Below are 26746 nucleotides of genomic sequence, written 5' to 3'. Positions count from 1 at the left end.
TTGACCTTAAAAATAAAAAGTAACAAAAAAAAAACATCAAATAATACGTTTTAAGGAAGTAGAGTTTATACGTAATATTTCGCACTTTATTAAATACAAAACAATTGGAAGATAAAAAAAACAACAACATTTGGATGGACCTCAGCCAAGCGTAAAAAGGAACTCATACACCCTGGCAGTATCGTTCCTCCATCAAGGAAATACAAGTAACTTCAACTCAGGAGGGAGACCATTACTGATTAATTGGCCATCCCCACAACTTACAGATACTTATACAGCTCAATTTCAAAACAATCCACCGACCCTGCTGACAGCACCCTTACGAAGAGACCATTTAATTTCAAAACATCAGGCATTCACGACTTTGAGTGAAAGACCTCATCTCTTCTCCTCTTTTTAAACTCTTAAACTGTCCTTTTGTCCAGTCAGCGTCCATTCTGCTTTATGATTTCGTACGTACCCTGTGGCTGTTGGTTGCATCATTGCTTGGAGCGCCCCTGTGCCGCTGATGCAGTGCCCCCTGTTCCCAGTAAGCTGGGTACTCATTTTGCCGACCTCGGAAGGATGACAGGCTGAATCAACCCCACCTGGTGTTATTTCAACGGTGAAAAATAGGGGGATCGAACGCAAGACCCTAAGATCTTAAGGCAGCCACCTCAACCGTTAAACCAAGACCAGGCTGTCCATTGTGCTGAGAAATTAATCTCCATTTATATTTTATTCCGTCGGTATATCATTCATTGTTTACCAGCCTCTGTGACGTCATAGTGAGAGGTTCACTCTGAGTCTGGGAGGTCGGTGTAGCTGTTACTCAATCACAGCTGAATCCAGTGTTCCAGATGAGTAAGAACACTGCACGATTGAGAATGCCAAGGTGTTCTGTGTAAAAGGCAACTTGAATGAAATAACTCTTGTGGTTACTGTGTGTGTCTTTCAATCCAGACAAATCTCACACTCTCACTATGTCTCTTCGAAAGGACCGTTTACAAAACCCCCCCATCCACTTTCTCAACAATCCTCTGGAAGAAGTCTTTTCTTTCAAGCTTCTAGGTCTCACTATCTGCCATGACCTTTCCTGGGAAAGTCACATTTCCAACCTCGCCTCAAAAGCCAGTCACCGACTGGGAATCCTCCGTCGTGCTAAGTCCTTCCTCGGCCCTCTTGAGCTCCTGACCACTTACAAAGCTTTTGTCCGTAGCCTGATGGAGTACTGCTCTCCCCTCTGGGCTGGTGCTCCTGCCTCCCACCTTTCTCAGCTTCACGCTGTCGAAACCAGGGCATTTAAGATCATCGGCATCTCCCGCAATGAAGCTGAATCTTTGGGCCTCTCACTCAATCACCGCAGGTTGGTCGGTGGTCTTTCTGTCTTCTACCGACTCCTCTCCAGCCTTGCCCCCCCCTGCTCTCTCTGCGATTTGTCCCCACCACATTTCCACAGGGCGCTCAAGGTCCGCCAACAACCCCCTTCTGGTAAAACTACCAAAATCACGAATCACTGCTCATCTTCACTCTTTCATTCCTCTTTTTCCCGCCTTTGGAATAAACTTCCTCACTCTATTCTTTCCCATTCTTCCCTCCAGGCTTTCAAAACAGCTGTTCACCACCACCTCTTATCTTCCCCCATCCAAATCCTCGATCTTTTCTACCCCCGATAATCCACCCAAGCCCACTTCCTTCATTTCTCCTACTTTCCTTCCTGAAAGTCCCTGAAATGTACATCTTCTCTTCGCCATGTTCCCCATCCCATCCCCATCCCATCCCCATCCCTCTCCCTTCCACAGTTCACCTAATGTGTCTGTTCCCCACTGTTTTGTCCCTTCCACTCCCGCCCCTCTTGTCTCATGCCTCCTTGCTGTGAGTTGTGTGTTAGCTCTCATACGAGCCTCGACCAAGGTATACAAAAAAAAAATAAAAATAAAAATAAAAAAGACACCTGTACAGACAGCTGACTGCGTTGATGGCACTTGGCACAGTGATGGAGAGTCAACAGAACTTTGAGGAAAGTTTTGTTGAGGCTATAATGTCCGAATGACGTGACAGCTACACTCCTACCTCATAATGAAACGGACTGGGGGAAAGATTTGTGATGGGACACGAAGCTCCGAGCCAATGGTCAAGCTTGTGGTCAGTCTGGAAATGCAGACTTGCTGACGCCTGGCTTCGGAGTGAGCTTGTGTTCGATACAATACTAGAACGGGCACTCATAGAGCGCATACCTTCGCCGCCACTACTTTTTTTGTTCTTGGTATGAGTGTGGGGAACTGGTTTCATATGAATGGTCTTATGACACAAACCACATATCTATAATGTCATGACCCCCCCCCCCGACTTTCGGGGGCTACGGACTAAACAACAATCAACTCACGTCGTTTTGGCGAGTCTTCACTCGCAAGCTCGGTGAATACAACGTTTCAACAAGAGAAGGTAATCTCGTTTGATGCTGGTTTCATGCAAATCGAATAAGCATTGACTGAGTTATGCCGAAAACCGCATATTTTTCAAGGACGTGACCCCCCCCCCGACATTTTACCCCAACCGGTGACATGTGTTATGACGTCACTGTGTCACAAGATTGGGCATTAAATTCTGAACATTTTGGTGCTGGGTTCATGTAAAGCAGACAAGAATTGACCGCGTTATGACAAAAACCGCATATTTTTCAAGGTCGTGAACCCCCTGACCTTTGACCCCTAACCGGTAACAAGAGTATGGGCGTCATTGTGTCATATTGCATATCGCAAGATGAGGCGTTGAATTCTGAATATTTTGGCGTTAGTTGCATGCAAATTGAATAAAAATTGACTGTGTTATCGTAAAAAGACGATTTTGACCTTTTCGTGACCTTGACCTTGACCTTTGACCCGAACGATCCCAGGCTAATAACCAATCATCCCACCAAATTTCATGCAATTCGGTTTAATACTTTTTGAGTTATATGAATCACAAGATTACAAATAAATAAATAAATAAATAAACAAGAGTATGGGCGTCATTGTGTCATATTGCATATCACAAGATGAGGCGTTGAATTCTGAACATTTTGGCGTTAGTTGCATGCAAATTGAATAAAAATTGACCGTGTTATCGTAAAAAGACGATTTTGACCTTTTCGTGACCTTGACCTTGACCTTTGACCCGAACGATCCCAGGCTAATAACCAATCATCCCACCAAATTTCATGCAATTCGGTTTAATACTTTTTGAGTTATACGAATCACAAGATTACAAATAAATAAATAAATAAATAAACAAGAGTATGGGCGTCATTGTGTCATATTGCATATCACAAGATGAGGCGTTGAATTCTGAACATTTTGGCGTAAGTTGCATGCAAATTGAATAAAAATTGACCGTGTTATCGTAAAAAGACGATTTTGACCTTTTCGTGACCTTGACCTTTAACCCGAACGATCCCAAAATCTAATCGAATGCTTCCTGGCTAATAACCAATCATCCCACCAAATTTCATGCAATTCGGTTTAATACTTTTTGAGTGAAACGAATCACAAGATTACAAATAAAGAAATAAATAAACAAATAAATACACACCGACCAAAACATAACCTTTCGCAGAATGCGAAGGTAACAAGGTGAGCAGTGAGCCATTCGAGGAGAGGAGGACTTGAGATGTGAACCAAAGATTCAGCTCCAGCTGAGTGCTGGGCATTTAGAGTGCAGTCAAGTTGGTTTTGTGAAAGCAAGCTGTGCACAGCGGGTCGGGCTGCCTCGGCTGTGGTTGACCTGTAACAATAGCTTGGCCCTGAATCGATCTAGTCACTATGTTGAACCCTCTCTATGGTAGGTAGAGTATGTCCATCCTTCCTCAGACGTAGTAACAAATCTGGACACAATACTCGAGATGAGACCCTCACTATGTTCCTGTACAGTGATATAACTACTGTACCTGCTTTGATTTATTATTTATCCCCATACATATACAACCTAATTAACCACGTTACCTTTACCTGTAGCTACCTCGCACTGTCTTGTCTGCTTACTTCTCGTATCTATGACCATCCTCAGATCATTCTCCTGTGTGACATGCTCCAAAATTACCCCTTGCATCATGTAATCTCTATTTTCATTATTCTTACCCATTCCCAACACCCTTCACTTGTTGAGGTTAAACTACATCTACTAATCCTTTACCATTGTTATCTACTTTTCAGTAAGGGGCTCTTACAACCGCCCCCCCCCCCAAAATACAATGCAATATGTATATATATATATATATATATATATATATATATATATATATATATATATATATATATATATATATTGTTGCGAATTCGCGCCCGCCGGCGTGCGAGCGGCCACGTAACTCGAATCGCGGCACGTCGCCCACCGGACGGACAATTCCGTCGTGACCCTCTCGGACTAACGCCAGGAACTAGTCACGGGTGGGCCTTTCGGCCTCACCACGATCGTGCCAATCGGGCCCCTGCGTGGGATAGGGTTGTTCGCCAAATTCGACCTACCTAAGTACCCACACGGAGGGTAGACCGGGCGATCGCACCTCGCCGCAGGTCGACTTCGGACACGGGCCACTTTAAGCGACCCGTTCCGTATTATCGGGATAACTGAGCGGTGTTATCGTCAACCTCGACGGTTCCGATTAATTATCGGGCGTATTTAGCCCACTACCGACCCTTTACGTGAAGTAAGATGGCGATTCAATTAAAGAAAAGACGAAGCGAAACGGGAAAAACAGTTCAACATAAGGAACATTTATTCCGCGGCAAACGGAAAGCACACATATACAATTACAACAATTATGCACCAAAAGCAATTTCAACAAAGGAAACACAATGCAGATCTACTACCAACTACACGAGCACACGGCAACACTTACAGTTTTACTTTACAGAGGGCGCTGACAACACATATACTCAAACGCAAAAGAAAAGGGCCACCCTCAAATACAAGGGGGCAGACCAGCGGTGGGCCGAGACCGCGTGGAGCCTACCCGTCTTGTGATGAGCCGCAAAATGTGGCGGCGGTGCCCCGACTCCGCGCTCCTCCGCGGGTTTCGTTGGCACTGCTTGGAATGGGGTGGGAACGGGGCCCCCTTTTCGCACTATCTCAGCGCGTGGGGAAACAGGGGGGGTTGTTGATGCTCTGGGGAAAGAGGATAGCTGGCTTGCTTGGGTCCCGCGACGAGCGATTCCACTGCGCCCTCAACCGCGTTCCCGGCTTCCCCTCTCTGCAGCTACCCGACAGACCGACTCTCCTCCAGACCCGTCTTGACTGCTGCTGCCACACCTCTCCAATTCACCCGAGCCCGAAACAGAAACTGACTGAATTCGCCCTGCGCTCGGCGCTTTATAGTACGGCAGGAGAAACCATATGCAAATTTCCGGATCAGGATGGGCTCGGGGGCGGAGCCACGCTCGCCTTTTGGACGGAGGAAAAGTGGGCGTGAACCTCCCCTGATCCTCGAATTTGCATATATCGATTCTACTCCGACACGCCTGGAGGCGGGGCCAAATCGCCCCGCGCTTAATGATTGGAGGGATCGGAAGTGGGCGTGTATCAATCCTGATCCGACTTTTCCTCGGAAAGGCCGCTTTTTGCACCCGCGGCTCAGCGCGCGTCCCGCACGAGGCCAGGACAGCCTGACGCTCGGTGCCCACAAGCGGTGCGGGAATGGCGGTAGAAGGAGGAGAGGCGAAGGTGGTGGAGGGTCGAAAGTGGCGGTCCCTGGCCACGGTGACGCTTGGAATGGCGGTGATGCGATGGTTGCGAGAGCGGGTTGCGAAGGTAAAGGTCGTGGCTGTTGGCGTTGTTGTTGTTGTGAAGCGGCGTTGCGGTTGGTGGTTGTTGTGTGATGGTGGTTGAGACGTGGTTGGTTCAAAATAAAGATAGAACAGAAAAACGGCTGTCTTAAAGGGTCGCAGCCCGAATGAATCACATTTATTCCCTCTAAACAACGGGTTTGGGCTAACTACACATGTACTTACAGAGATATCTCACCTACGGGACCTGAATGGTGGTTTGCGAATTTCCTCAACCACAACAATATATATATATATATATATATATATATATATATATATATATATATATATATATATATATATATATATATATATATATATATATATATGAGCAGGGTATGTTTACACGATGGAAGCAATAACGAACCTTGCTTCTCCATTGTCTCGGGTCACATCTGCATTTATTTCTTTCAATTTTCTTTTCATTTACTTCTGTTTTCATTTATGGATGCTTTCCAATGGTCCTGTGATTTCTTTCCTGGTGTATCGGCTTCGATGTCCATCGGCACACAATATTACCGTGCTTCCCCATTGTCTCAGATCGCAAACATGCATTCATTTTTTTCATTTATTTATATTTTAACTTAAGGATGTTTTCCGATGGTTCTGTCATTTTTCCCGGTGTATCGGCTGCGATGTTTGTCGTCACACAAAATTTCAGCTTTCTACATCACCCAGAAGGTACTGAACTTTATACCAGTCAGTCGGTGAGTGGTAAGAATGATGATACACAACAATATAAATGTATTTTATATATATATATATATATATATATATATATATATATATATATATATATATATATATATATATATATATATATATATATATATATATATATATCGGAGCGTCGATCATCCTTCACCAAGGTATGAAGACGTCGATGTACTTGAGAGAAAACTGTTTATTGCCCACCAATACGTTTACACGGAGAGCAGCAAAACACAAGGAACACCAATTATGTAATTGAGGAATCCCGGAGAGTGCTCTGACTCTATTAGTTGAGCTACTCCGTTATATACAGTTCTATCTTTGACAAATGCTTATCTCGCAATTGTCCTTTCTTCCAACCCAGGACCAGCTGCAAGCAGCTGGTTTATATCTTTCAACAACTGTGAATCAAGCATGAAAAAGAAGTAAAGTTACTCCCTAATGCTGCTCACACAGCATTCTGATGGATTATTGAAGGCTACCCATATCCTTATCTCCACATACAGTGTTCTTTTTGAACAGCAAGCAAGAGTATATTTTGATTAGCTGCAAGCCAGAGTAAGGGTTGGGAACGAACAAAGCTAACATGAAAAAGGTACAAATCCCAACATATATATATATATATATATATATATATATATATATATATATATATATATATATATATGCATATATATATGTATATATATATATATATGTATATTGTTACGGTTCTCGGAACCGTATGAATGCAAACATGCAGTTCTCCCGAAGTTAGTTATGCCGTTAAGTATATGTGGAGACAGATACCTTCCTTGTGTTTTGTGGGAAAATTAAAGGGGTGTGTTGCTATGTTTTTAAAATTAGATTAATAAATTATTATATCCCTCCATTATGAACCACAATACCTTACTCTCGCATGGGCTGAACAACCGCATGTTGACCGACTCGCCTAACCGGCGACTCACTGTCTGAGGCAAAATCCTCTTGCAGAAGTTCCTTTTTGGCGAGTCCACACGTGTGGAGTGGGTGGGCTTCCCGGTATGGCCGAAACCCTGCCGAGAAAGGGTGGACCCATAGAAGCCCCCTCCAATCAAGGTGGACAGTGACATCAGCTTCACCAAGGCCCCTCCCCGCTGAGGGAGATGGATAAATTATGACACCATCCTCAGGGTAAAGTGCTTCGAGTTCGGAGAGTCCATGACTTGGAGTGCTGAGAGAGTGCTGAGAGGGTTCGTAGAGGGCTGAGAGAGTCGGAGGGTACGTTGGTTGAGTGCTGAGAGGGTGAGCGAGTGAGCTGGAAAGTGAGTCGTCTTGGTAGTGAGCTGGAAACTCTGATCCCTGCCTCGGACTCCGCTCTACTCGACCCGGGCTCTTTCGCAGACACGGTCTCCACGCGAGCGGCTGTGGACCGAGCCGCACGACCATTGACAGGTGCCGCACCATGGAGCATTCCTTTCCCCCGAACTCAGGTACCGAGAACTGCGACCTCAACTCCCTCCCTCCCTGGCTGCAAAAGTCCTTTGCCATTCAACTGGGTTTATTTTGTCCGAGTGTGTGTCTGAGTGTGTGGCACCAGTCTTTAAGTAGAAACTGTATAAGTTATTCGAACCTTGTAAATCTTGCCTGTATTATTTTCGTGACAAGTCTGCTCTGTGTCTGCTTTATAAGTTGCTGTAAAATTGTTGCACGACATCTCTTTCATCTTCCCCTGCACAACACCCCAATAAACCTGTTACCTGTACCACATAACTTTCCTCGCTTTATTGTGAATAAATTATTGTGGAAATGTTCCCAGTTCGTTTTCGTCTTTTCCTTCATTGGTCCAGCATGGTTCGGATCTAAGTTTAGCCGGGTCTTATCCCCGATAAAAAGTTCATTCTAGCCGGTACGTCCTTGGTAGTTCCTCTCGGCTGCATCCGATCCGGAGTTGGTAGTTGGTACTCTACCATAGTTGGTAGAGTGACCCGGTTTGGGCAAGGCGTACCGAGGGCGTGGTTCTCCGCTAGACGACACCGCGTGGTTAATTACGTAAATTGGTTCGAGACAAAAAGACCCTACGCTACGCGGTGGAGGTATTGGCGTCCACGGTCGGTTAAGCGACCCGCCGCATCACGGAATTATCCGGAGCGACGGCCGACAATTCCGGGAGTCTGATGGGAGACGACGTAACTTTCTCCACCTCGCAGTCGTTCTCGCCACCGGACCCCGGCCTGCAATATATATATATATATATATATATATATATATATATATATATATATATATATATATATATATATATATATATATATATATTAGCAGGGTGTGCTTACACATCGTGTTTACTTACGTTTAGTATGCTTACACATCGTGTTTATTTACGGTTAGTATGCTTACACATTGTGTTTACTTACGGCTAGTATGCTTACACATTGTGTTTACTTACGGTTAGTATGCTTACACATTGTGTTTACTTACGGTTAGTATGCTTACACATTGTGTAAGCATACTAACCATGTTTCCTCATTGTCTCAGGTCGCTCACTTGCATTTGATTTTTCATTGAATTATTTTCATTTATTTATATTTTCATTTACGGATGCTTTCCGACGGTTCGATGATTTGTCCTGGTGCAGCGACTTTGATGTCCATCGGCACACAAAATCACCATGCTTCTCCATTGTTTCGGATAGCTCAGCTGCATTTCTTTTTTTCATTTATTTATTTTTATTTATTTATATTTGCATTTACAAACGCTTTCCAATGGTTCTGTGATTTTTGCACACACACACACACACACACACACACACACACACACACACACACACACACACACACACACACACACACACACACACACACACACACACACACACACACACACACACACACACACACACACACACCTTGTCCCTAATGGAAAGTGCTAAGTACTTATACTTCTTGAGGACAAGAAAAACAAAATTTAGGACCTCCCCCCCCCCTCCAAACTAAATTTAGGACAAATATCCAATAAATGTATGGTGAAACACACAAAAAGCACACACACTTCGTGGCTTCGTGCACATTAAAATGATTGGCTATTACCATCTTTCTATATCGCTCCACAGTAAACATGTAACACACAAACTGAGGATTGTGAACCAACCAGAACTCCCTGGTCCAGCTCGGTAGAAGTTATAAAAACTCTGCGTCGACATGTGGAAAATGATCGATTCAAGTGAATGGTGTTAGAGTCGTACAGGGAGAAATGGAGTTTTAAATTTGTGCAAACCGCTTCAACATCAAGTTCGTCCTTCCTTCCACCCGTCCGTAAAAACATGAAGAAGAAGAACCCCTCGCATCAACGTGTTTCAATCGTTTGTGGTTTGTTGTTGTTTCGTTTGGGGTTTATTGTTTGGCAGGTTGAGAAAATAACCATCAGTCCTCACGGGGATACTTTTTAAGCGGTGTATCAGTTTCAGTGCGCACCTTCCTTCCGTCACGGGTGTGAGATTTAAAATTTTATTTCTCGTGATGTTTAACAAAATAATAAATAACAAAGAAAAGGAAGCGGGCGGGGACGATAAACCGGTGTTAAAAAAAAATTTAATTTGGCCTTCATTTCAGAGACCAAAGTACCAAGGATATCAATCAAGATACAAAGCATGAAACACCACAATGTCACGTCATTCCCACCTCTTCCAACAATCTTCTTAACCCCCATTATCCCCTCAGCTTCCCCCCTTGATTATTGTGTCCAACTGTGCCCGACGTCACCTCGCCCTGCCTTCCAGGAGCCTCGACGTATTAAAAAAGGAAAATACTAACGTCTACATACTACGTACAAGAGCGATACACACGGTATAAATCAACCAGTCTCAAGAACATCGAACACTTTCCCTCACACCATTAGAAACACGTCACAGGTAAATCGACATTAACGGACATCATAAAATGGTGCAAACGGTTAATCATGCGCTTTGCCAATCATGGCTGGGAATACGAGAAGTGACGTCATTTCGGAGTATAACGTGACGTCATTTCGGAGTACAACGTGACGTCAGAGATATAGATCGAGGTTGTTTATTTCACATTTTACTGCAATTTCGGCCGAAAAACAAATTATATATATATATATATATTTTTTTTTTTAGTAAAACTGAGATTGTTTGGAATATATAAATGTATATAAATGTATAAAAGTGTATAAAACGAAGATGAAGCATTCTCGGCGGGAATTCGTGATGGAGGTCGTTGATTAAAACGCTCGATTTGTTTCGCAATCCTTCAATTAACGCTTTTGGCAAAAGGGCTTCCAATTGAAATCATGTGTTTTTGGTTCATAATTAACCTGAATTAATATAAAAAATGGCGTCTTCGTTAATGAAACGTGATTTTTTTTTTAATCCTCACACAGGAGGAAAAAGACACGAAGTTTGTGGAACAACGGTGAAGGGTTAATAGACGATCCACCGTGGCCTTCCTTTTTCGGAAGTCCCCTCGAAGTCCAAAACTCGACCGTACCATTCATGATGTCGAGCGAGGGGTGCGATCGGGCCGCACCATGACGCGACCCGTTAAATCCTGTCATATTAAGCTTAATAAGAACGTTTGTTCGTTATGAAATATTTCTAATCAATTTTTTTAAAAATCTAGATTCGTGTTATTTAATGTACTTTTATGTAATGCTTTGTTTAACTTTTTTTTTATTTATTTATTTTTTTTTGCCTTTCTCGCGTCATGCTGTTATGCGACACTCCGCCGAATGGTACCGCCCGCCCTTTTGTGGACGAGCGGGAAGCGCCGATCGCGCGCATTCGAGGCTCGAGCTCTCCCAGTCAGGTTCGTCGGGCGTGTTTGTGTGTGGTGAATTATTGTGTTGTTTTATTTTATCGGCGTTGCTGTACAACAGCAATTAATGCACGCGTTGATGCGTCAAAGAGATGCTGTCATGACATTACCACACTCGGGCGTGTTGTGAGGAGATTGTAGTGATCATTTTATCTGTGAGGAACTTCATTGAGGTGTCCATAAAGTCCTTGTGCAACTTTGAGCTTTTATAACCTTTGATGTTCACGTCACAGAACCAAAGTATAAAATGGGGTATGAAGGTATTATTATTACCTCAGCCACCGAAGCTGAAGGAGGTTATGTTATCATGTCTGTCTGTCTGTTTGTTTGTTGGTTGCAAAATGGAAGATTTTTTCAAGTATATTGGTGAGGAGATTTTGTTATTCTCTCTGTCGCCGACGGGTGACAATTTTAAACCGATCTTCACGAGACTAAACCACGTGGTAGAGTTTGTCATCAGGAAGTAGTCGATTGTATTTTGAGGTCAACAATTTTTTTTTTTTTTTTTTATCATATCGAGCTTTTAAAATCCTCAATTTGCATCCGATTGACGAGACATTTGAGCAGCATTTTCATACCGGCTCACTGAATTCAACCACCAACTATTTTTTGAGGTCAAAATTGGCCAAAAGGTCAACGTAGGTCCAAGGTCAACAACTTGGGTGAGATTTCCAAAATCCTCAATATTCATCCAATTGACTTGAAATTTGAAGAGCATTTATATTTCAGGTCACTGAATTCAACCAGCCAGTTATTTTGGAGGTCAACATGGACCAAAAGGTCAACACGGGCACGAGGTCAACAACTTAGGTGGCATTTCTAAAATCCTCAATTTTCATCTAATTGACTTTAAATTTGAAGAGGAGTTGTATATTTGGTCATTTAATTCAACGAGGCTATCAAATTCAGCCGCTGATGACTGTTGCAGCCATTTTCCACTGCCATCAAAAATTTTGAGATGGCCCAATATCCAAATCTGTTCATAATATGATAGGCTACTAGTGTGCCAAATTTGGTGCTTTCCTCACAAAATGCACAATTGTTATGCTATATTTAGCTAAGTTGCCCCACTATAATGGGAATTTTGTGTGTGCGCTACGAGTTACTTTTATAGTCAGGTTTTTTTTTATATCTTTAAATCTTCATCCTTCGTTTTCACACCATCGCCCACTTGCAGCGTGTCACGTACAGGGGTGAGGTTACCTCCGCCCACCGTGAGCTCGTCCAATCAACGGAGGCCACGAGTCGCCCGCCAACCCCTCGTCCAATCCGGAGGCGAGTACCTCAGAGCGTTCTCCTCGACCCATGGGGGAGGGGAAGGATAAGATGAAGTGGCGAGCCGTCATGAAAGGAAGGTTCGCTCCGTTGTAAAGAAGGAGGAGAAGGAGAGGAAGCCTCGTCTTGCCTGCTGGCATCTCGTCTGGTCCGTTCCCATGCTGACTGGCGTCTGTGGCGTCGTCCCTGGTCCCTGGTGCTTGGTGCTGCGTTGCTGTCGGCGGGTTCGAGTCCCGCCACCGGACAAGCTCAACCAGACCGCATGAGGCGGGAAGGTACCCCAGCCAGGCTCTACCAAATAAAGACCAGACGGGGTCCAGTTCTTTTTGGTGTGTGCGTGTGTGGCGCCGTCCTGTAAGTAGAAACTGTCTAAGTGCCCTGTGTTCATTGTACATTACATTTCTTTATTTGGATAACTCTGCTCTTTGTGTGCTCCCCTCCTCGATTATTGTTATAAATAAACCCCCGTGTTAAATGTTCCAGTTCGTGGTTCGTGTTTTCTTTCATTGGCCTAGCAAGGTGCGTATTGAGAAATAGTAAGGCCGTTTGGACCGGTAAGTTGTCATTGGGTCTGTCACGGCTTTGGTAACTTCCGCTCGGTTACGCCGGATCTGAGTCAGTGATAGCGACTCGGTTCAGACAAAGTCGGCCAGGGTGTGGTTTCCCCGGTAGTTAGACAGTGTGGGTACTTCGGTAGATTGGAATTAGACAAGTGGACCCAACCTCACGCCGTCAAACTATTGGCGGCCACGGTCCTCTAAGTGACCCGTGACCTTTCGGAGTTGTCCGAGAGTCACGACCTAAATTCCGGGTGTTTGGTGGGAGACGGCTCTACTGCTCCCCCTGGTGGTCGTTTATCGCCGCCGAACCCCGGCCCACAATATATCGTTTTTATGCCTGGTGTTGGCTGAATGGTTAGGGTGGCGGGTCTGGGATTGCAGGACCCTGAGTTCAAATACCACTCGGCTGTTGAATTAATACGGTGGGGTTGACTCTGCATGTCATCCTTCTGAGGTCGGCAAAATGAGTGCCAGCATGCTGGTATTCTATGTTGGAGTGGCGACCCCTCCAGGATTGTGTCCAATAGCCAAGGAGACCGCTTAGGCAGCACCAACGCTCTGCACAGAGTATGGTCCCAATGGATGGATTGATAAGTTTTTGGCCCGAAACTCTCAATGGTGAAGAATCACTGAAAAAAACAATTATCGGATCCAGATTCGGATTTTCACTAAAATCTAATCAGTTGGTCCTTGTCACACACCCAACGTGCCCACCAAATTTTATCCGGATCCATCTACAACTTTTTGAGATATCCTGCACACACACAGACAAACAAACAAACAAGCAGTCATAGACTGGTCCTTATGAAATAGTCAACTTGACCTCTGACCTTGTCGAATAAAAGCTGTCTCTAGAGAAGGTAGCGACACAAACCAGAAGTTTCTACGATGATTCTGTACCAAATCATCAAAAATCGAATGTTTGACCTCACTGTGACCTTGACCTTTGACCGATTTTGACCAAAATCTAATCAGCGCAAGCCATCACCCTCCTGAATCACGTGGTGTAATTTGACATTAGTAGCTTCTTCCGTTCTCGAGTTATAACTTTTTTTTGGATGTTTGACCTCACTGTGACCTTGACCTTTGACCGATTTTGACCAAAATCGAATCAGCGCTAGCCATCACCCTCCTGAATCACGTGGTGTAATTTGACATTGGCAGCTTCTTCTGTTCTCGAGTTATCGTGCCTACAAACAAACACACAAACACACACACGAACAGAGGACAGAAGTCATCAATATACTTACGAAATCTTTAGATTCGTTGCCTTTAGATTCAAAAATAATAGCCTCGTTGAATTAAATGACCAAATATGCAACTCCTCTTCAAATTTAAAGTCAATCAGAGGAAAATTGAGGATTTTAGAAATGCCACCTAAGTTGTTGACCTCGTGCCTGTGTTGACCTTTTGGTCCATGTTGACCTCCAAAATAACTGGCTGGTTGAATTCAGTGACCTGAAATATAAATCCCCACTAGTGGGGCAAGTTAGCTAAATATAGCATAACAATTGTGCATTTTGTGAGGAAAGCACCAAATTTGGCACACTCGTAGCCTAACATTATGAATAGATTTGGATATTGGGCCATCTCAAATTCAGCCGCTGATGGCTGTGGCAGCCATTTTCCACTGCCATCAAAAATTTTGAGATGGCCCAATATCCATATCTGTTCATAATATGATAGGCTACTAGTGTGCCAAATTTGGTGCTTTCCTCACAAAATGCACAATTGTTATGTGAAGTTGCCCCACTATTAGACAGAAGGACGGGACCCTGACTATAAACACATACTTATCAAAATAACTGAACTGCGGGGGCTGCTCTCTGTCTGTATGCAAATGGCTTCCAGATTCGTAACAATATAGCATGATATTTCAAAAATGTATTGGGCCTGATATGTTCTCGTGGATCAGGAAACACGTGGCGGAGGTATGCGCTCTACCGAGTGCCCTTCTAATTGCATTTGTGATGAACTGATCGTAGCCCTAAATTCATCCAAATAATTTGGTTTTGATGAGTAAATGACAGTGTCATATAGCCCCATAAATTACAGTCCAATGCGGGCTGGTCAGGTGAACGAGGTGGCGAAGCAATTGGTCTACGATGACCTGAAGCCCTCATTCAAGAACCGTCACACATTTGAATAATGGCACCAAGGAGCCTACCTCGTCTTATTGGTGCAAGTTTATAAATGGAATGTTTATTCATTGTGGTTTGGGAACCAAATGCGGTTATTGTGGTTGTTGACTTCACCGCGAATATAAAAGTTACTTCATCAGAAAATGCCAACAGATATTGATATTGTTGCGAATTCGCGCCCGCCGGCGTGCGAACGGCCACGTAACTCAAATCGCGGCACGTCGCCCACCGGACGGACAATTCTGTCGTGACCCTCTCGGACTAACGCCGGGAACTAGTCACGGGTGGGCCTTTCGGCCTCACCACGATCGTGCCAATCGACCCCCCGCGTGGGATAGGGTTGTTCGCCAAATTCGACCTACCTAAGTACCCACACGGAGGGTAGACTGGGCGATCGCACCTCGCCGCAGGTCGACTCCGGACACGGGCCACTTAAGCGACCCGTTCCGTACTATTGGGATAACCGAGCGGTGTTATCGTCGACCTTGATGGTTCCGATTAATTATCGGGCGTATTAAGCCCACTACCAACCCTTTACGTGAAGCAAGATGGAGATTCAATTAAAGAAAAGACGAAGCGAAACGGGAAAACAGTTCAACATAAGGCACATTTATTCCGCGGCACACGGAAAGCACACAAATACAATTACAACAATTATGCACCAAAAGCAGATGTTACCAAAGAAACGCAACAATGCAGATCTACTACCGACTACACGAGCACACGGCAACACTTGCACAGTTTTACTTTACAGACGGCGCCGCCAACACATTTACTCAAAAGCAAAAGAAAAGGGGCCACCCTCAAAGACAAGGGGAGCAGACGGGGCCTGTGGGCCGCGAGACCGGGTGGATCCTACCCGTGTCTCGTGATGAGCCGCAAATGTGGCGGCGGTGCCCCGACTCCGCGCTTCTTCGCGGGTTTCGTTGGCACTGCTTGGAGTGGGGTGGGAACGGGGCCCCCTTTTCGCACTATCTCAGCGCGGGGGGAAAAAAAGGGGAGAATTGTTGATGCTCTGGGGAAAGAGGATAGCTGGCTTGCTTGGGTCCCGCGACGAGCGACTCCACTGCGACCTCGTCGCCGACCGCCGTCTTCCTTGCCTCGGACCCGAGGTATCCGGTCCCATTCTCCTCAGCCGACTGCAGCAAATCACCTCGACCGCGCTCCAAGCTCCAGGCTTCCTCTCTCTTCAGCTCCCCGACAGACTCCGAACCCCGACAGACTGCCACTCTCCAGACCCGACTTGACTGCCTCGACCTTCCTGACTCCAACTCACTGCCTCCAACCTTCTCTCCAACTCAAAACTCCAACTCTTCTCCAACTCGCCTTGACCAAAAAACTGACTAACTCCAACTCTTCTCCAACTCGCCTTGACCAAAAAACTGACTAACTCCAACTCCCTCCGACCCAAAACTCCCTAAATTCGCCCCGCGCTCGGCGCTTTATAGTCCGGCAGGAGTATAGGACCATATGCAAATTATATAGTCCGCCACAAAACCAAAATATAGTCCGCCACCCATATGCAAATTTCTAGATCAGAATGAGCTCGGGGGTGGAGCCACGCTCGCCCATTGGACGGAGAAAAAGGGGCGTCAGTCTCCCCTGATCCTCAAATTTGCATATATCGATTCTACTCCGACGCGCCTGGAGGCGGGACCAAACCGCCCCGCGCTTGCTGATTGGACGGATCAGAAGTGGGCGTGTATCATTCCTGATCCGACTTCTCCTCGGAAAGGCCGCACTTTGCACCCGCGCCTCGGCGGCGTCCCGCACGAGGCCAGGACAGCCTGATGCTCGGTGCCCACAAGCGGTGCGGGAATGGCCGCAGAAGGAGAGGCGAAGGTGGTGGAGGGTTTAAAGTGCTGGTCTATGGCCATGGCGACGTTTGGAATGGCGGTGATGCGATGTTTGCGGGAGCGAGTTGTGAAGGTAAAGGTCGTGGCTGTTGGCGTTGTTGTTGTTGTGAAGCGGCGTTGCGGTTGGTGGTTGTTGTGTGATGGCGGTTGAGACGTGGTTGGTTCAAAATAAAGATAGAACAGAAAAACGGCTATCTTAAAGGGTCGCAGCCCGAATGAATCACATTTATTCCCTCTAAACAACGGGTTTGGGGCTAACTACACATGTACTTACAGAGATATCTCACCTACGGGACCTGAATGGTGGTTTGCGAATTTCCTCAACCGCAACAATATTATTTCCATGCAATAAACTGGAGGGGGAGCACTCGGGAGAGTGCAAAAACTCCGCCGCCAATACTGCTGGGTCACTCAAGTGAACCTTATATCTTATTCATTAAATATGATGTCAACAGTGCTGAGAGTTATAGTTCTTTTCTCCAACATTTTTTTTGGGGGGTGGAAATCACTTAAAACATGTAGAAATGCAAAAAAAAAAAAATCGAAACTTTGTTGAAAAAAAAGTTGCAAAAATTTTTTTTCTCTAACAATTTTTTTTTGGGGGGGGGGGGTTGGAAATTACATAAAATATGTATAAATGCAAAAAAAAAAATTTTCTCTTACAATTTTCTTTTGGGGGGGGTAACAATTTTTTTTTGGGGGGGGGGGTTGGAAATCACTTATAACATGTTGAAATGCACAAAAAAAAAATCTCTTTTTGGAATTTTGGAATTTTCGTTGGAAAGAATTGTTTGTGGTTATACTAATTCTTACTTCCAGTTGGTATTGTGCACAACAAAACTCCACGCTGACCTATTTATACACTTTAAAATGGAGTTTTAAAGTGTATAAATTTATCCAAGGTGGAATTCCCACTTGGGGAGGGGGACAGGTTAAGTTCCACAACTTCTGTCTTGTGACCCTTCGTCCCCCTGGCAAGTTTGGTTGAGATTGGATAAGTAACGACCAAGCGTATTAGACAAGATGTATTTCTGAGAAATGTGTATCCGAGAAGCATTTTTTAGTAAAAGTTGGGAACATGACTTTTTAACGTAATTAAGGTATGCTGAATTTGACTAGCCCTGTTCCCAAGCTAAATTTTGAGTTTTTGACCATCTAATTAGCATAAACAAAATGGCTGCCGAATTGACAATTTTGGGCACTTTCTTGGGACAAGCACTACTATACCATTTAAATAAATGCACATTGTTCTCACATGTATGCATCTCAGAAATGGCCCTTGAGCAATAGATCAAAGCCACAGGCTCATCAAATTCGTAACATGCCAAAAATCTATTATTATGCTAATTAGCTACTGCCATTATGAAAAAATAAAAACTATTTTCTGCTGTAACTTTGTTACTATACATGCAAACCTGACAAATGAGATGTCTTGACCTACGTTTTGAGGGTCAAGAAAAATGATTAAGACATATTTGAAGCATTTTAATTCATGTTTACATGGTTACCGATGTTCATTAATAAAATGTAGAAGTTAAAGTTGCTACTCTGCAATCATAAAAACTAAACAAAGTTATATCATATTGCTACGTGAACAGTTTTCAGGAATGCCGAACATCTTTTCGGCAAATCACATTGTATTCATGCAAGGAGTCTGATCATCAATCTGTTGCTGGCATGCACACATTGATGTGCATCATAATCCTGAATTCCGGCATCTGCAGCGTTGAGTCTTGCATTGTTTCCGACATGCACAGGCTACCATCTTGAGGCAACTGTCTGGAATGGGACTCAATGCCAACAGTATGGGTCGCAGTCCTGATTCTCCAAGCCTCCATCCCATTTCAGGGGGCATAGGGAGCTCAGGTGGGGGGGGGGCAGTGGGAATTTCTTCATATCATTGCTTGATAGTGTACTCTCATCAGGTGGAAATGGAGAGTATCAATCGTTGGCGACCATGGCTTCTGGTTTCCCCGTCTTGGAGAACAATAAATGTCGTGCTGCATCAACAGAGTCTGTTGTGTGTACATTGTATATTCTGCAGACAAAGGTTTCTGAAGATTTGATGGTTTCCTCTGTGCCACACTCAGAACTCTGCTCCGGACATGTTCGTCATTGTTCCCAGGGCTATCATCTTCAAGGGATGCCTGGCCACCGACGATCAGTCTCAGCTGCATATTTAAACTCTCTGGAATGCATGCTATAGCATAATTTTTTTTGTATATCTTGTCGAGGCTCGTGTGAGAGCTAACACACAACACACATCAAGGGGGGGGGGGGCATGATACAAGAAGGGCGGGACTGGGAAGGACAAAACAGTGGGGAACAGACACATTAGGAGATCTGTGGAAGGGAGAGGGATGGGACGGGGAACATGGGGAATAGAAGATGGACATTACAGGGACTTTCAGGAAGGAAGGCAGGGATTTTGAAGCAGGTGGGCTTGGGTGGATTATCGGGGGTAGAAAAGATCGAGGATTTGAATGGGGGATGATAAGAGGTGGTGGTGAACAGCTGTTTTGAAGGCCTGGAGGGAAGAATGGGAATGAATAGAGTGAGGGAGTTTATTCCAAATGTGGGAAAAAAGAGGAATGAAAGAGTGAAGGTGAGCAGTGATTTGTGATTTTGGTAGTTTTACCAGAAGGGGGTTGTTGGCGGACCTTGAGCGCCCTGCAGAAATGTGGTGGGGACAAATCGCAGAGAGAGGTGGGGGGGGGGCGAGGCTGGAGAGGAGACAGCAGAAGAAAGAAAGACCACCGACCAACCTGCGGTGATTGAGTGAGAGGCTCAAAGACTCAGCCTCATTGCGGGAGATGCCAATGATCCGAAATGCCTTGTCGTGGGCCAGATAACAGCAATTTTTGAGAGGAATCGTGCAAATGATGATACAAGCATAAAATTTGGCACATTTGTTCTCCAGGGGATTCTAATCAAATCTGTCCGATTGGCCATTTGAAAATCCAAATTTTGAAAAAAAAAAAAAAAAAAATTCAAAAACAATTGAAGTCACAGCTGGCTGAAATTCTTGAAGCCCAAGTGAACATCCCAGACAGAGCCAAGGGGAGATGCAGTCATCATTGATGACTCAGCACTTATCAATGCCCTACCGCCACGCACTTCAAAGATATTTGATGACTATGCGAAAGAAGACATCATCCCAAAGGTGGAATCCAATGGTGCCAGGTACGAGAGGGTGGACGTCATGTTTGTGCACAAGAAGTAAAGTCTGAAGTCCGAGGCAAGGTCGAAAAGGGGGCAAGTAATCAGAAGAAGAGTGACAGGAACCAGTAAGACCCCAAGTAACTGGAGAAGCTTTCTTCGAGATGACAGCAACAAGACTGAGCTGTTTCACTTCCTTGCGGAAAAGATGTGTGAAGCACAGATGACAAGCACAGTCATTGTCACAAAAGGAAAGATGCCATTAGCAACACAAGGAAGTCACTGGATGCTGTGTCTCCATGTTGTCATGAAGAAGCTGACACTCGAATATTTGTACACGCCAGGGATGCAACGACGGATGGTAGCAAGTCCATTTTCATTAAGGCTAATGGCACGGACGCACTAGTCATAGCAATATCTGTACTGCCATCCTTACAGGAACTAGGTCTTGAGAACATGTGGATTGCCTTTGGCCAAGGAGCCAAGGCGCGATGGATTCCAGTCCATGAGGTAGTTTCTGCAATAGGGCCTGAGAAAGCTAGAGGGGTCCCATACTTCCTTGCGTTCACTGGATGTGACGTCGTGTCTGCCTTCTGCGGTAAAGGGAAGAAAACTGCATGGCAGACTTGGAACGTCTTTGATGATATTTCTTAAACATTCACCAATCTCAGCCAGCATCCAACATTGATTCGTGATCTTGACTTTTTTGAAGTTTTTTTTTTTCAGATTTGATTTGATTTGATTTGATCAGAAAGCCCTGCAGAACAGAAATGCCAAATTTGATGCTTGTATCATAATTTGCACGATTTTTCTACTATCTACTGCACTATTGGTTTCTACAGCGTGAAGCCGAGAAAGGTGGGACGCAGGAGCACCAGCCCAGAGAGGAGAGCAGTACTTCATCAGGCTGCGGACAAAAGCTTTGTAAGTGGTCAGGAGCTCAGGTGGGCCAAGGAAGGACTTTGCACGACGGAGGATTCCCAGTCGGCGACTGGCTTTGGAGGCGAGGTTTGAAATGTGGCTTTCCCAGGAAAGGTCATGGCAGATAGTGAGACCCAGAAGCTTCAAAGAAAGGACTTCTTCCAGAGGATTGTTAAGAAAGTGGATGGGGGGGAGGGGGTTCTAAATGGTCCTTTCGAAGAGACATAGTGAGAGTGTGAGATTTGTCTGCATTGAAAGACATGTTCCACGTGTTGGACCAGTTTGTGATTTTATCCAGATCTGCAGTGAGCGAAGAAGCTGCTGCCTGCCGGTCTGAGGGATGACCGATGGTACGGCAGAGGGTGGAGTCATCAGCAAAGAGATATAGAGATTTTCCAGAGAGTCGGAGAGATCATTGATGAAAACCAGAAAAAGAACAGGGTCCAGAACGCTACCTTGAGGAACTCCAGCCTGGACAGGAAGAGGGGATGAAAGAACTCCATTTAGGGCCACACGTTGACTGCGACAGGAGAGGAAGTCTGTGAGCCATTGGTGGAGGTGGCCTTGGATACCATAGGAAGAGAGAGTTTGGTGAGCAGGGCAGGATGCCAGACTGTCAAAAGCACGTGATATGTCCAGGGATATGGCTTGGATTTCCTGTCTGGCATTGAGGACTTCCCTCCATTGTTGGGAGAGCAGAAGCAGCATATCCAGGGTAGAGTGACCTGGTCTGAAACCAAATTGATGATCAGAAATCAAGCCATTGGAGAAGAGGAAGGATCTTCTTCACTGACAGAGAACCCTTTGTGTCCTGGAGTTTCCATCATGTCTCCATGGACTTTCATAGCTACATGAACAAGTGAAAGGAAAATGTCATCCTGGGGCTCATACTTAGGAAAGGCTAACTTTTCCTTACTCTCCTCTGTGTCTGCTTTCATCTGCAAAACTGCTGTTGGCTTGTACTTCGTGGGAATCAATACGGTTTTTCGTTCTGATATATAACTGTCAAGAGGTTGAAAGAAATTGAAAATGTCCCGAAGCTGTGACTGCAACTTTTCCTTGAATGTTCCTCTTCTGGTTTGATAGGGCGGCTGAATCATGGTTGAAGATTCCTCAGCTAGCTCCCTATACCTTTCCCATACATCATCCAGAAGAATCACATGTCCTTTGTCAGTTTAGTGATGGAGCTCTTGACAAAGCCATATCAGCAAGGTCTGTATTTGCCGACTCCTGCTTTGTTTTGGAGGTAGACCTGTTAAATGCGCTAAGACAAGGCAGATGATATTTGGCTTCAGCTGCAATTAGGTAAATCACTCCTGCCAATTGAAGGCCAACTTTGTAGTCAAGATGTGAGGCTTGAATTGTTTGATCACTCATTTGCTTCGTCATGACGGAGATCAGTCGTGCCTTCTTATTTGCAGTTTGACAGAAAATGCAAAGGCTCCAGTTGACTGGCTGCACACCTTTTCACAATGAATGCCTGTTACCACCTGAACACCTGAACTGCAATCTGCACCCTCTGTTGAATACTCTGTCTGAGTCCTCTGAAGACGTTCTATTTTACTCTTGTCCATGAAGTGGGCATAGCACATTCTGTGCCTCACAAGAGATCCGGCTGTGGCAGAATCTAATGCATTCTCAAGACGATCAATTATGTCTATATTTTTGGAGTCCCTCAGCTTCTTTGTGCTGCAGGCTGCATTCCTGAGTGTTGTGAGTCCATGTTCAGTTGCTTCACTCAGGTTTTTTCTGGCTTTATGCGTTTGGCAGAAAATGCACAGGCTGTAGTCTACAGGTGACGGCCTCTTCAAGCGAATCACAGGATCCATTGTAGCCTGCAAACAAGAATGAATCATTAGTATAGGCCTACACAAGCCCTTAACAACTTAACAGTTGTTCACAAGTAAAATAGATGAGCATTGTGCTGGTATAGTAGTGCCTGTCCCAAGAAAGTGCCCAAAATTGTCAATTTGGCAGCCATTTTGTTTATGCCAATTAGATGGTCAAAAACTCAAAATTCAGCTTGGGAACAGGGCTAGTCGAATTCAGCATACCTTAATTATGTTAAAAAGTCATGTTCCTAACTTTTTACTAAAAAATGCTTCTCGAGCTTTATACAGCTGGGCCCTTTTCGAGAAATAATTCTAGTCTATCTCACTGTTAGACAGACAGACAGACAGACAGATAGACACCACATTGCATATTTTAGTATCCCTCCTGTCTTTCTGCTGTTCCTTTTGTTCTGTTGCATCCTGATCTGTTCTGTGTTCTAGGTCTTCCACGAGCCTTGACTTGGTTTACAAAAAAAATTACATTGTAAGGCAATGTCCATTTTCAAAGTTTATTTATTTATTTATTTATTTTAAGGTGAAGGAGGTAATGTTTTCACCCCTTTCTGTCTGTTTGTTTGTATGCAGGATATCTCAAAAAGTTATGTATGCAGGATATCTCAGACACTGATCCAGATGACATTTTGTGGACAGGTTGGGTGTTTGACGAGGACAAACTGATTAGATTTTGGTGAAGATCCGGATCCGGATCTGGCTACTCGAATTTTTAAAGTAATTCTTCATCATTGAGAGGTTGTGCCAAAAACGATATGTAGCACGATATTTCAAAAGGTTGTGGACGGATTTGAACGAAACTTGGTTTACACGTTGGGTGTGTGGCAAGGATGAATTGATTCGATTTTTGTGAAGATCCGAATCCGGTCTGGATACGAGAATTATTTAATTTCAAAGTGATTCTTCACCATTATGAGATCGGGCCAAAAACAACATATAGCATGATATTCCAAAAATGTATTGGGCCCGATATATTCTTGTGGATCAGGCATTACGTGGTGGAGGTATGCGCTCTACCGGAGAGAGGGAGGGAGAGGGAGTCATTCCTCCTCTCTCCTCCTCTTCTCTCTCTTGAAGTGCTCTTCTAGTTTGTTATGAGGTGCTGTGTCTGCTTGTGTTCATCAGTGAGCATTTTTGACCTTTCCCCTTTGTAGACGCGAAGACTTTTGTGGACTGCACCATGCGATAGAGCGAAGATGTCAGGTATGTTGTCTATTGCAACACACCTATCCTTACATATAAGTTCATCAATTCTGGCCACGTTGTTCTATGTGGCAGACACTGACCCCAAAGGCCATTGAACACATTTATCCACAACCGTATATCATTCCTATCGTGTTGTGTAGTGTCCTAAGAATCTCATGGTTTCACACCTTCACCAAGTAAAAATCTGATGGCTCCTTACTGCTCCATTGTGATGCACTCTTGTAACGTGGCAGTCATATTTACAGCACTGCGTGTCAGGAAGTCGGGCACTAATAGGTCAACAAATGGCTAACACCTGCACCTAAAATATTGCACATAATACATTTGCACTCTTCATCACGATGCTAGAGTTTGTCAGGGTGTCAGTATAAATCATTTTTGTATACAACATCGACGCTTGTGGAACAGCTAAAACATGGAATGAATCAGGACATAATAGAACAAAGGGAACAGTGAAAAGAGAGGAAAGGGCACACCAACAGTAGTGTTGAGGGACAAAATAGAGTGGGACTTGGAGAAGAAAGGGATGTGGACCGTGGAGACCAATGAGGGCTGGTGGAGGACACGGGGTGAACAATATGGAAACGGCCACAAACTTTCAATCACAGGAGTACAAGGAGAAATATCAAATAAGAAACTTGATCATCGGCCGAACCCTGCCTTATCTAGCTTGTGTCAACCGTAAAAGTATGTCGAGGAAGAGAGGGCAGTGCTTCGCTGACTGATTTTTATTTTTTTATTTTTTCCAAGGTGAACTGAAATAAACAGTACATGAACAAATAATATTGTTACGGCTGTGGAAATTCGCAAACCACCATTCAGGTCCCGTAGGTGAGGTATCTCTTAAGTACATGTGTAGTTAGCCCCAAACCCGTTGTTTAGAGGGAATAAATGTGATTAATTCGGGTTGCGACGCTTTGAGATAGGCGTTTTTCTGTTCTATCTTTATTTTGAACCAACCACGTCTCAACCACCAACCACAACGCCGCTTCACAACAACCACAACCACACCTGCCTCTCAACAACCACGCCATCCTCACCACTCCGCCAGCAGCCGTCAACATCACGAACACAAAAGGGGAACAACAACAACTCCCGCCCCAATTTCTCTGGTAAACAAGGATGACGGTTGAAACTCAACTCCCACCCCGATTTCTCTGGTAAACAAGAATGACGGTTGAGGCTCAACTCCCACCCCGATTTATCTGGAAAACAAGAATGACGGTTGAAGCTCAACTCCCGCCCCGATTTCTCTGGTAAACAAGAATGACGGTTGAGGGTCAACTCCCACCCCGATTTCTCTGGTAAACAAGAATGACGGTTGAGGCTCGGCTCCCGCCCTGATTTCTCTGGTGGAATGTTCCCCCTCCCTCCCCCCCCGCATGCCGCGAAGGGAGGGGCGGGGTGCCGGGGAAATAAAAGGGCGCACGGAGGCACCGCTAAGAGGAAGTTAGGTCGAAATGAGTGACACCAGAGGAAGTCAGGTCAGAGGAGGTCAGGTCAGGGCGGTCGGTGAGAGTGTAATTATCAGTCGGCGGTTCATGGTCTTCTGCCCGTCTGGGTCTTGGAGAAGCGGTCCGTAGAGCGAACCGCTCGTTGGAGCTTGTAGTCGGCGGGGAGTCCGGACGTCGCGGAGGGATGCGGACTGGAGGTGCCGCTCTGCCAGCTGTGTTGCACAGACCTGCGCGTTCGTACAAGGAGCGCCAGAGAGAGCTCGCCCACCATCGCACCGTGAGGGTGCAGGTAACCTGCAACGGTCTCGTGGGACTCGTTCGGTCTGCCAAGTCCCATGCCATAAAGGCCCACGGGCCCGTCTGCCCCCTTGTCTTTGAGGGTGGCTTTTTCTTTTGTTTTTTTTTTGTATGGATCTTGTGGTCCGTGTCTTGTAAAGTAAAACTGTATAAGTGTTCGCGTATTCGGTAAGCTCTGCATTGTTGTTTTTGTTTGAAATTGATATATGTGTGCTCTTCGTGTGTCGTGTAAATAAAGTGCATTATGTTGAATTGTTCCCCGTTTCGCTGCGTCCTTTCCTTCGTTTGAATCTCCATCTTACTTCACGTAAAGGGTTCATAGTGGGCTTAATACGCCCGATAATTAATCGGAACCGTCGAGGACGACGATAACACCGCTCGGTTATCCCGATAGCACGGAACGGACCGCTTAAGCGGCCTGTGTCCAGAGTCGACCTGCGGCGAGGTGCGATCGCCCGGTCTACCATCCGCGTAGGTACTTAGGTAGGTCGAGTTTGGCGAACAACCCTATCCCACGCGGGTGGCCAATTGGCACGATCGTGGTGAGGCCGAAAGGCCCACCCGTGACGAGCTCCCGGCGTTAGTCCGAGAGGGTCATGACAGAATTGTCCGTCCGGTGGGCGACGTGCCGCGATTCGAGTCACGTGGCCGATCGCACGCCGGCGGGCACGAATTCGCAACAATATATTAATGTGTCAGCGGATTACTTTACAAACTCCACTTATTTCGTGTGTACAGCTTTTCTGACA

At 45.1% G+C, this 26746-nt stretch overlaps 1 long non-coding RNA gene across 1 annotated transcript; it reads left to right on the top strand.

Annotated features, from left to right (window-relative positions):
* The first annotated feature begins 11219 nt into the window (after positions 1–11219).
* On the top strand, positions 11220–13038 carry LOC147031087 (uncharacterized). Its single transcript, XR_015056658.1, has 2 exons — positions 11220–11275; positions 12462–13038. It is a non-coding gene; the product is annotated as an uncharacterized LOC147031087 (long non-coding RNA).
* The last annotated feature ends 13708 nt before the right edge of the window (positions 13039–26746 follow it).

This window comes from Eptatretus burgeri, chromosome 3 (assembly GCF_056783735.1).
Source record: "Eptatretus burgeri isolate ZD-2024b chromosome 3, Ebu_testis_v1, whole genome shotgun sequence".
In the NCBI taxonomy this organism is placed as follows: Eukaryota; Metazoa; Chordata; class Myxini; order Myxiniformes; family Myxinidae; genus Eptatretus; species Eptatretus burgeri.
Note: the sequence above shows the minus strand (reverse complement) of the source record. Positions and strands in the feature narration are given on the sequence as shown.